The sequence below is a fragment of the Triticum aestivum genome, chromosome 1A (assembly GCF_018294505.1).
Source record: "Triticum aestivum cultivar Chinese Spring chromosome 1A, IWGSC CS RefSeq v2.1, whole genome shotgun sequence".
NCBI classification, from domain to species: Eukaryota; Viridiplantae; Streptophyta; class Magnoliopsida; order Poales; family Poaceae; genus Triticum; species Triticum aestivum.
Window position 1 is genome coordinate 581,040,538 of NC_057794.1, and position 9,724 is coordinate 581,050,261.

Below are 9,724 nucleotides of genomic sequence, written 5' to 3' on the forward strand. Positions count from 1 at the left end.
ATAAGGATAATCCTCGGATCACGGATCCAATCCGCATCATTGCTACTAACATCTTTCAACTTAGTTTTTCTCTAGGAACATATCAAAATAAACGGGGAGCTACATCGCGAGCTATTGATCTACAACATAGTTATGCAAATACTATCAGGACTAAGTTCATGATAAATTTAAGTTCAATTAGTCATATTACTTAAGAACTCCCACTTAGATAGATATCCCTCTAATCATCTAAGTGATTACGTGATCCAAATCAACTAAACCATAACCGATCATCACGTGAAATGGAGTAGTTTTCAATGGTGAACATCACTATGTTGATCATATCTACTATATGATTCACGCTCGACCTTTCGGTCTCAGCGTTCCAAGGCCATAGCCTTATATGCTACGCTCGTCAAGTAACCCGAGTATTCTGCATGTGCAAAACTGGCTTGCACCCGTTGTATAAGAACGTTGAGCTTATCACACCCGATCATCACGTGGTGTCTCGGCACGACGAACTTTTGCAACGGTGCATACTCAGGGAGAACACTTGTACCTTGAAATTTTTAGTGAGAGATCATCTTATAATGCTACCACCGAACTAAGCAAAATAAGATGCATAAAGGATAAACATTACATGCAATCAAAATATGTGACATGATATAGCCATCATCATCTTGTGCCTTTGATCTCCATCTCCAAGGTACCGTCATGATCTCTATCATCACCGGCATGACACCATGATCTCCATCATCTTGATCTCTATCAATGTGTCATCACATGGTCGTCTCGCCAACTATTGCTCTTGCAACTGTTGCTAACGCATAGCGATAAAGTAAAGCAATTGTTTGGCGCTTGCATCTTATGCAATAAAGAGACAACCATAAGGCTTCTCCCAGTTGCTGATAACTTCAACAAAACATGATCATCTCATACAACAACTTACATCTCATCATGTCTTGACCATATCACATCACAACAAGCCCTGCAAAAACAAGTTAGACGTCCTCTACTTTGTTGCTGCAAGTTTTACGTGGCTGCTACAGGCTGAGCAAGAACCGTTCTTACCAACGCATCAAAACCACAACGATAGTTTGTCAAGTTAGTGTTGTTTTAACCTTCAACAAGGACCATGCGTAGTCACACTCGGGTCAACAAAAGTTGGAGAAACTGACACCCGCCAGCCACTTGTGTGCAAAGCACGTCGGTAGAAGCAGTCTCACGTAAGGGTACGCGTAATGTCGGTCCGGGCCGCTTCATCCAACAATAACGCCGAACCAAAGTATGACATGCTGGTAAGCAGTATGACTTCTATCGCCCACAACTCACTTGTGTTTTACTCGTGTATATAACATCTACGCATAAACCTGGCTCGGATGCCACTGCTGGGGAATGTAGTAATTTCAAAAAAAAAAATCCCACGCACACGCAAGATCATGATGATGCATAGCAACGAGAGGGGAGAGTGTCATCTATGTACCCTCATAGACCGTAAGCGGAAGAGTTATGACAACGCGGTTAATGTAGTCGTACGTCTTCAGATCGACCGATCCTCAGTACCGAACGTATGACACCTCCGCGTTCAGCACACGTTCAGGTCGGTGATCTCTCACGAACTCACGATCCAGTAGAGCTTCTGGGAAGAGCTTCGTCAGCACGACAGCGTGGTGACGGTGTTGATGAAGCTACCTACGCAAGGCTTCCCCTAAGCACCGCTACGATATGACCGAGGTGGATTATGGTGGAGGGGGGCACCACACATGGCTAAGAGATCAATGATCAATTGTTGTGTCCTAGGGTGCCCCCTGCCCCCGTATATAAAGGAGCAAGGTGGGGAGGCCGGCCGGCCCTGTAGGGCGCGCCAGGAGGAGGAAAGGAAGGGGGAGGGGAGAAGGAAGGAGAGGGAGGAAAGGAGGAAAGGGGGGCCGGCCCCCTGGTCCAATTCGGTTTGGCTAGGGGGGCCGCACGCCCTGCCTCCTCTCTTCCACCACTTGGCCCATGAGGCCCAATACTTCTTCCCCATATTCCCGTAACTCCCGGGTACTTCGAAAAATACCCGAATCACTCGGAACCTTTCCGATGTCCGAATATAGTCGTCCAATATATCGATCTTTACGTCTCGACCATTTCGAGACTCCTCGTCATGTACCCGATCTCATCTGGGACTCCGAACTACCTTTGGTACATTAAATCACATAAACTCATAATACCGATTGTCACCAAACGTTAAGCGTGCGGACCCTACGGGTTCGAGAACTATGTAGACATGACCGAGACACGTCTCCGGTCAATAACCAATAGCGGAACCTGGATGTTCATATTGGCTCCTACATATTCTATGAAGATCTTTATCGGTCAAACCGCATAATAACATACGTTGCTCCCTTTGTCATTGGTATGTTACTTGCCCGAGATTCGATCGTCGGTATCTCAATACCTAGTTCAATCTCGTTACTGGTGATGAAGCTACGTACCCAGGGTAGGGTCATGGACCTGTTCAGCATACCCTCCCCAAGGACATCTTTACAAAGAATCATAAGTAGTCAAAGAGAAAACATCATCCACTCGGCCATGAAGAGGTGCTCACTCAACTGCCTTGAAGACACTCGACCACCTTGAAGACGAGAAGCCCTCCACTCTACAACGGTCGTGACTTAAACCATAGAATTATGGGCATTTATAACACTTTATTGTAGACGTTACCAGTAACGCCCCACCTTTATGAACATTGAACCCTGTGTAACGGGGGGGAGCTGGGGTCCTGGCGCACTCTATATAAGCCACCCCCCTCCTCTGGGACAAGGGTTCGCACTTTTGTAAACACACACACACATATAATCCAGTCGACTGCCTCAGGGCACCGAGACATAGGGCTGTTACTTCCTCCGAGAAGGGCCTGAACTCGTAAAACTCGTGTGTACAACTACTCCATAGCTAGGATCTTGCCTCCTCATACCTACCCCCCATTCTACTGTCAGTACTAGATCCACGACAGTTGGCGCCCACCGTGGGGCAGGTGTCTTAGCGACTTATTGGAGAAGTTGCAATTTTTCCGATCCCCGTCATCATGGTTCCAGGCGGAAGTTTGGCTGAGGGCCGCGAGATCCGTCTCGGCACGCTCGTGTTTGTCGCCGACGACTCCGCTTGGCTTCAGGAGGCACCACTCGACGTCAACGCACTCCCCGCCCGCGGGGCGACGAACTTCCACGCGTGCGTCCGCGGCGTCCTCCTGCGGCAACCGTCGACCCAGTACCAGTCCACTCCAACGGCTTTCCCCCTCCCTGCGACCCGCCGGAGCAAGCGCACCGGCCGGTCGAGGATTCAACGGTGGGTGAAGCATGCGGTGGCCCGCTAGTCGGCCACCCCTCAAGTCGCGGCGCTCGAGCCCGACGAGTCTCTCTACGGCATGTTCGATCTGTCGACTGGCTTTGTAGAGACTGCATCCGAGTGCGACAGCAATGACTCGGCAGCGAAAGTCCTGATGGTCAATGGACCACGCGGTCCTCCTGGCTTCGATCGTGAAGACAGAGGTGATGGGAACGGTGATCCATCGCGCGTTCACGAGGAGTACCGCCCCGAGCCTCTCTCCTCGCAGCAGAGAGAAGAACTTCGTCGCCGAAACATGGATGCCCTGCATACTCCAATAGTTGGAGAAACGCCCGAGGCCCAGGCCTTGGAACAGGCTCGCTTGGCCAATCTGGCTGAGCGCACTCGGCTGCAGAACCTACAGCGCGCACTCGACGATCGCGCTCGTCAACGTGCTCCTGAGTCCAGCCGACGCTAACTTTTTCCACCTCCGTCTCAGGTATACCGGACACCGATCCAAAACCTAGGAGCTGTCGCCCGGATAGCAAAGTTGATTCAACCTTCCCAGTCAGAAGCTGGCCGAGGTCTGGCGCAGATCAGGGCCTTGCTCCAGGCAGCAGGAGAGCAGAATACGGCCGTGTCTCAGTCACGGGATAGGATCCATAGCAGATCTGTGGTCGCAGATACGGTCCAGTCAGCCCATAGCCCGAGATCGCCCCCGAGGCGTGAGGGACGTGGAGAGCGGCGTGATCAGTACAGAAACCAGGAGCAGTATGATCGTCGAGCCGATCGCGATGGTCGTCGTCGTCGAGTGCCCACGCCTCCTCCAAGGAGTGGGTCATACATGCCGCGGCCACATGAAGACAGGTGCCCTAACAGCGTCGGAAGAGGTATTCCAGTCGACCCCAGGGAGCCAGGTTTTGATGCGAGATCTATTCTCGTACAAGGCTTGGTCGGCAGAAATAGAGCTCACCGAGATGGCCATGACAGAGGCCCGCAAACCAGCAACAGGGTGCATGTCTCTGGCCCAGAGTGCTTCAGCAGAGCTATCAGAGCTGCAGTGATTCCCCCCAACTTTAGGTTGGCGACTGGAGTCAGTAAGTTCACCGGAGAGTCCAAGCCTGACACCTGGCTCGAAGACTACCGAGTGGCTGTCCAAATTGGTGGCGGCAATGATGAGGTGGCTATGAAACACCTTCCTCTGATGTTGGACGGCTCAGCTAGGGCGTGGCTGAATCAGTTGGCACCTGGCAGCATCTATACTTGGGAAGATCTTGCCCGAGTGTTTGTCAGAACGTTTGAGGGTACTTGCAAGCGGCCAGCAGGTTTGACAGTATTACAGTGTTGCGTCCAGAAACCGAATGAAACTTTGAGAGATTATATCCAGAGGTGGATCACCCTGCACCACACGGTGGAAGATTTGTCTGATCATCAGGCAATTTGTGCTTTCAGGGAAGGCGTCAGGTACCGGGAGTTGAATCTGAAATTCGGTCGGACAGGAAACATGACTTTGACTCGGATGATGGAAATCGCCACCAAGTATGCCAATGGTGAAGAGGAGGAGCGACTGCGGAGCGGCAAGCACAAAGCAGTCGCCCACGATGCCGGAGGAGGAAACTCCAGTCGGAAACAAAAATGCAAGGCCGAACCAGCTGCTCCGGGTGAGGCCTTGGCTGTGGTTCAAGGAAAGTTCAAGGGGAAGCCCAAAGGGCCGTGGAACCCCAAGAAAGTAAAAGATCAGGATGGAAATGACGTGTTGGATCTGTCGTGCCATATCCACACCAAAAAAGACGAAGAAGGTAATTTCATTTACCCGAAACATACCACTCGACAGTGTCGGCTCCTGATCCAACAGTTCCGAGAGAAACAATCCAAGGAAAAGGAGAAGGAGGCAGACAAGGCTGAGAGTGAAGGAGAAGATGATGATGGTTATCCTCGCGTGAATTCCACTCTGATGATTTTTGCTGATGTTTGAAAACAAGAGTCGATTGAAAGTCATCAACAGAGAAGTGAACATGGTCGCTCCGGCGACACCCAGTTACTTGAAATGGTCGCAGACTGCCATTACGTTAGACCAGTCTAATCACCCAGCGCACATCGCCACCCCTGGGAGGAAAGCGCTGGTGGTCGACCCGGTGGTCGAAGGCACTCGACTGAAAAAGGTCTTGATGGACGGTGGCAGTGGCCTGAACATTCTGTATGCAGAAATGTTGAAAGGAATGGGCATTCCGATGTCCAGACTCAGTGAAAGCCATATGAGTTTCCATGGGGTCATCCCAGGCAAGAAGGCTGCGTCCCTCGGTCAGATTGCACTTGACGTGGTTTTTGGTGATGCCAAAAATTACCGTAAAGAAAAGTTGACATTTGAAGTCATGGATTTTCAGAGTGCATATCATGCAATTCTGGGCAGGCCAGCTTATGCACGATTCATGGCTGGACCTTGTTACGTGTACCGCAAACTGAAGATGCCTGGTCCCAGAGGAGTGATCACTATCTCTGGTAATCGGAAAAAGGCGGAAGAGTGTTTCCAGAAGGGCTCAAAGATCGCCGATGCCCAGATGGTCGTGGCAGAATTGCAAGAATACCAGAAAAATGCAGACCCAAGTGACTTGTTGCGAGCCAAGAAGCCAGCCACGGATTCAGCATTCCAGTCGTCTGGCGAGACGAAGTCTGTTCACATTCACCCGACGGACCCCAATGCAGCTCCGACCCACATTTCAACCACACTCGACTCCAAATAGGCAGAAGCGCTCATCCAGTTCCTCCGTGAGAACTGGGACATCTTTGCATGGAAGCCTTCTGACATGCCAGGTGTTCCCAGGGGACTGGCTGAGCATCGTTTGCGAGTTGACCCGAAAGTGAAACCAATCAAAGAGCTTCTTCGACGGTCTGCCATCCAAAAAATAAAAGCAATCGGCAAAGAGATGGCTCGGCTTTTGGCAGCTGAGTTCATCCGAGAGATTTACCACTCCGAGTGGTTAGCCAATGTTGTCATGGTCCCAAAGAAAGATGACTCACTCCGCATGTGCATCGATTTCAAGCATACCAATCGGGCCTGCCCGAAAGATCACTTCCCTCTCCCTCGCATCGATTAGATAGTCGACTCGACTGCTGGGTGCGAGCGCTTGTCCTTTTTGGATGCCTACTGCGGATATCACCAGATCCGTCTGTATGGACCCGACGAAATAAAGACAACTTTTATCACCCCGTTCGGGTGCTTCTGTTATGTCACAATGCCATTCGGCTTGAAGAACGCCGGAGCCACATTTATGCGAATGATTCAGAAGTGCCTGCTCACTCAAATCAGTCGGAATGTGGAAGCATACATGGATGACATTGTGGTCAAGTCACGTAAAGGTTCTGACCTGCTGACCGACCTCGCTGAAACCTTTGCCAACCTCAAAAGGTATGATATCAAGCTCAATCCAGCAAAGTGTACGTTTGGAGTTCCAGGCGGAAAGTTACTTGGTTTTCTTGTTTCCGAACGAGGAATCGATGCTAACCCAGAGAAAGTAGGCGCTATACTCCGAATGAAACGCCATGTGCGTGTGCATGATGTCCAGAAGCTTACAGGTTGCTTGGCCTCCCTAAGTCGATTCATTTCTCGCCTCGGTGAAAAGGCGCTGCCTCTTTACCGACTGATGAAGAAATCAGATACGTTCGAGTGGACTCCAGAAGCTGATACAGCATTTGCAGAGCTAAAAGCCCTACTTTCCACCCAGTCGGTGCTTGCTACTCCAATCAGCAAAGAGCCTCTTTTGCTTTATATAGCAGCCACTGGACAAGTCGTCAGTATAGTACTTACGGTCGAGCGGGAAGAAGAAGGAAAAGCGTACAAAGTTCAACGCCCAGTTTATTATATTTCTGAAGTCCTAACCCCGTCAAAGCAGAGATATCCTCACTATCAGAAGCTTGTCTATGGAATTTACATGATCACGAAGAAGGTTGCACACTACTTCTCAGATCACTCTGTTACAGTCGTCAGCAATGCTCCATTGTCAGAGATTCTGCACAACAGGGATGCAACCGGTCGAGTGGCAAAATGGGCGATTGAACTCCTTCCCTTGGATATCAAGTTTGAGGCAAATAAAGCTATCAAGTCCCAAGCAATAGCAGATTTCCTCGCCAAGTGGATCGAACAGGAACTGCCGACTCAAGTTCTCTCTGAGCACTGGACCATGTTCTTTAACGGATCCAAGATGTTGAGCGGTTCTGGTGCTGGAGTAGTTCTGGTATCCCCCTGAGGAGACAAGCTCAGATATGTCCTCCAGATTCACTTTGATGCCTCCAACAATGAAGCAGAATACGAAGCACTCCTGCATGGGTTGCGCATGGCCATCTCACTCGGTGTTCGTCGCCTCATGGTCTATGGCGACTCAGATTTGGTAGTTAATCAAGTGATGAAGGAGTGGGACATCAGAAGCCCAGCCATGATTGGTTACTTCAACGTGGTGAGAAAGCTTGAGAAGAAGTTCGAGGGGTTAGAACTCCACCACATCCCCCGATTGAAAAATCAAGCAGCCGATGAATTGGCAAAGATAGGTTCCAAGAGAGAAGCCATTCCCAGCAACGTGTTCTTGGAGCATATTCACACGCCGACAGTTCAGGAAGACCCTTTCACTGAAGAGCCCCCACAACCCAAGAGCGCCACGGATCCGACTGAAGTCGAGGTCCCAGCTGTGGTCAACCTAATCATGGAGGTTCTGGCCATTACTCCCGATTGGATGGTGCCCTACATTGCGTACATCCTCAGGAAAGAGCTCCCAGAGAATGAAGAAGAAGCTCGACAGATCGTCCGCCGATCAAAAGCTTTTGCTGTGATAAGAGGGCAGCTATTCAGAGAAAGTGTGACTGGAGTCGGTCAGAAGTGCATAACACCAGAAGAAGGTCGAATGATCCTCAATGACATCCACTCAGGGACCTGTGGTCACCATGCGTCCTCTCGGGCCATCGTGGCTAAAGCATACCGAGCTGGATTCTATTGGCCACGAGCAAATGAGATGGCGAAAGATATAGTCGACAGATGTGAAGGCTGTCAATTTTACTCCGATATGTCTCACAAGCCAGCGTCAGCCCTGAAGACCATTCCCCTCGTCTGGCCCTTCACTGTTTGGGGACTGGATATGGTTGGACCGCTGAGGACCAGCAGAAGCGGCTTCACTCACATGCTCGTTGCAGTCGACAAGTTTACCAAATGGATCAAAGCCAAACCCATCAAGAACCTTGACGCTAGCAGCGCTGTCAGTTTTATCAGAGAATTGACGTTCAGATATGGAGTCCCACACAACTTCATCACGGACAACGGATCGAACTTCGATTCCGATGAGTTCAGAATTTTCTGCGCCTCTCAAGGCACTCGAGTCGACTATGCTTTTGTTGCTCACCCGCAGTCGAACGGACAAGCAGAAAGAGCCAATGGCCTAATTCTCAAAGGACTGAAGCCCCGACTGATGCGTGACCTCAAACACGTAGCAGGTGCTTGGGTTGATGAACTTCCATCAGTTCTATGGGGTTTAAGGACAACTCCTAATCGGTCGACTGGAAGAACTCCTTTCTTCTTAGTCTATGGAGCCGAAGCTCTTCTGCCAAGTGACTTGCTCCACAAGGCACCCCGAGTTGAACTCTTCTCCGAAGCAGAAGCAGAGCAGGCCCGGCAAGATTCATTCGATCTCTTAGAGGAGGAAAGAGAGATGGCCTTGATCCGCTCGACCATTTATCAGCAAGATTTGCATCGATTCCACGCCAGGAATGTGAGGGGTCGGGCCTTTCAAGAAGGAGACTTGGTTCTTCGAGTGGATCAGCAGAAACCACACAAGCTCGCTCCAACTTGGGAAGGCCCCTTCATCGTCACCAAAGTTCTCCACAACGGAGCATACCATCTTTACACTATCGAGCATCAGAAAGACGAGCCACGGGCTTGGAACACGGAGCTGCTTCGCCCCTTTTACACTTAAACACTCCTTCGAATAAAATGTAATAAGCAACACCTTTTGTAATTCGTTTATCAAAGACAAGAGCTTACGTTTCTCTCATTTGATTGTGTTGTTCTTATTTACTCCTGAAATCCCCCAGTAGGTGGGCTTAGTCGCGAATCCATTCCGCCTAAGTTCGAAAAAATCCTACCGAGTGAAGAGCAATCCTCCCACTCGGGGGCTTAGCTGCAGTCGAGCACTCGCCTAAGCTCTCTCACTAAGAGGCTTAACGGTAGTCCAGCACTCGCCTAAGTTTGGAAAAATCCTACCGAGTGGAGAGCAGTCCTCCCACTCAGGGGCTTAGCTGCAGTCGAGCACTCGCCTAAGCTCTCTCACTAAGAGGCTTAACGGCAGTCCAGCACTCGCCTAAGTTTGAAAAAGTCCTACCGAGTGGAGAGCAGTCCTCCCACTTGGGGGCTTAGCTGCAGTCGAGCACTTGCCTAAGTTCTCTCACTAAGAGGCTT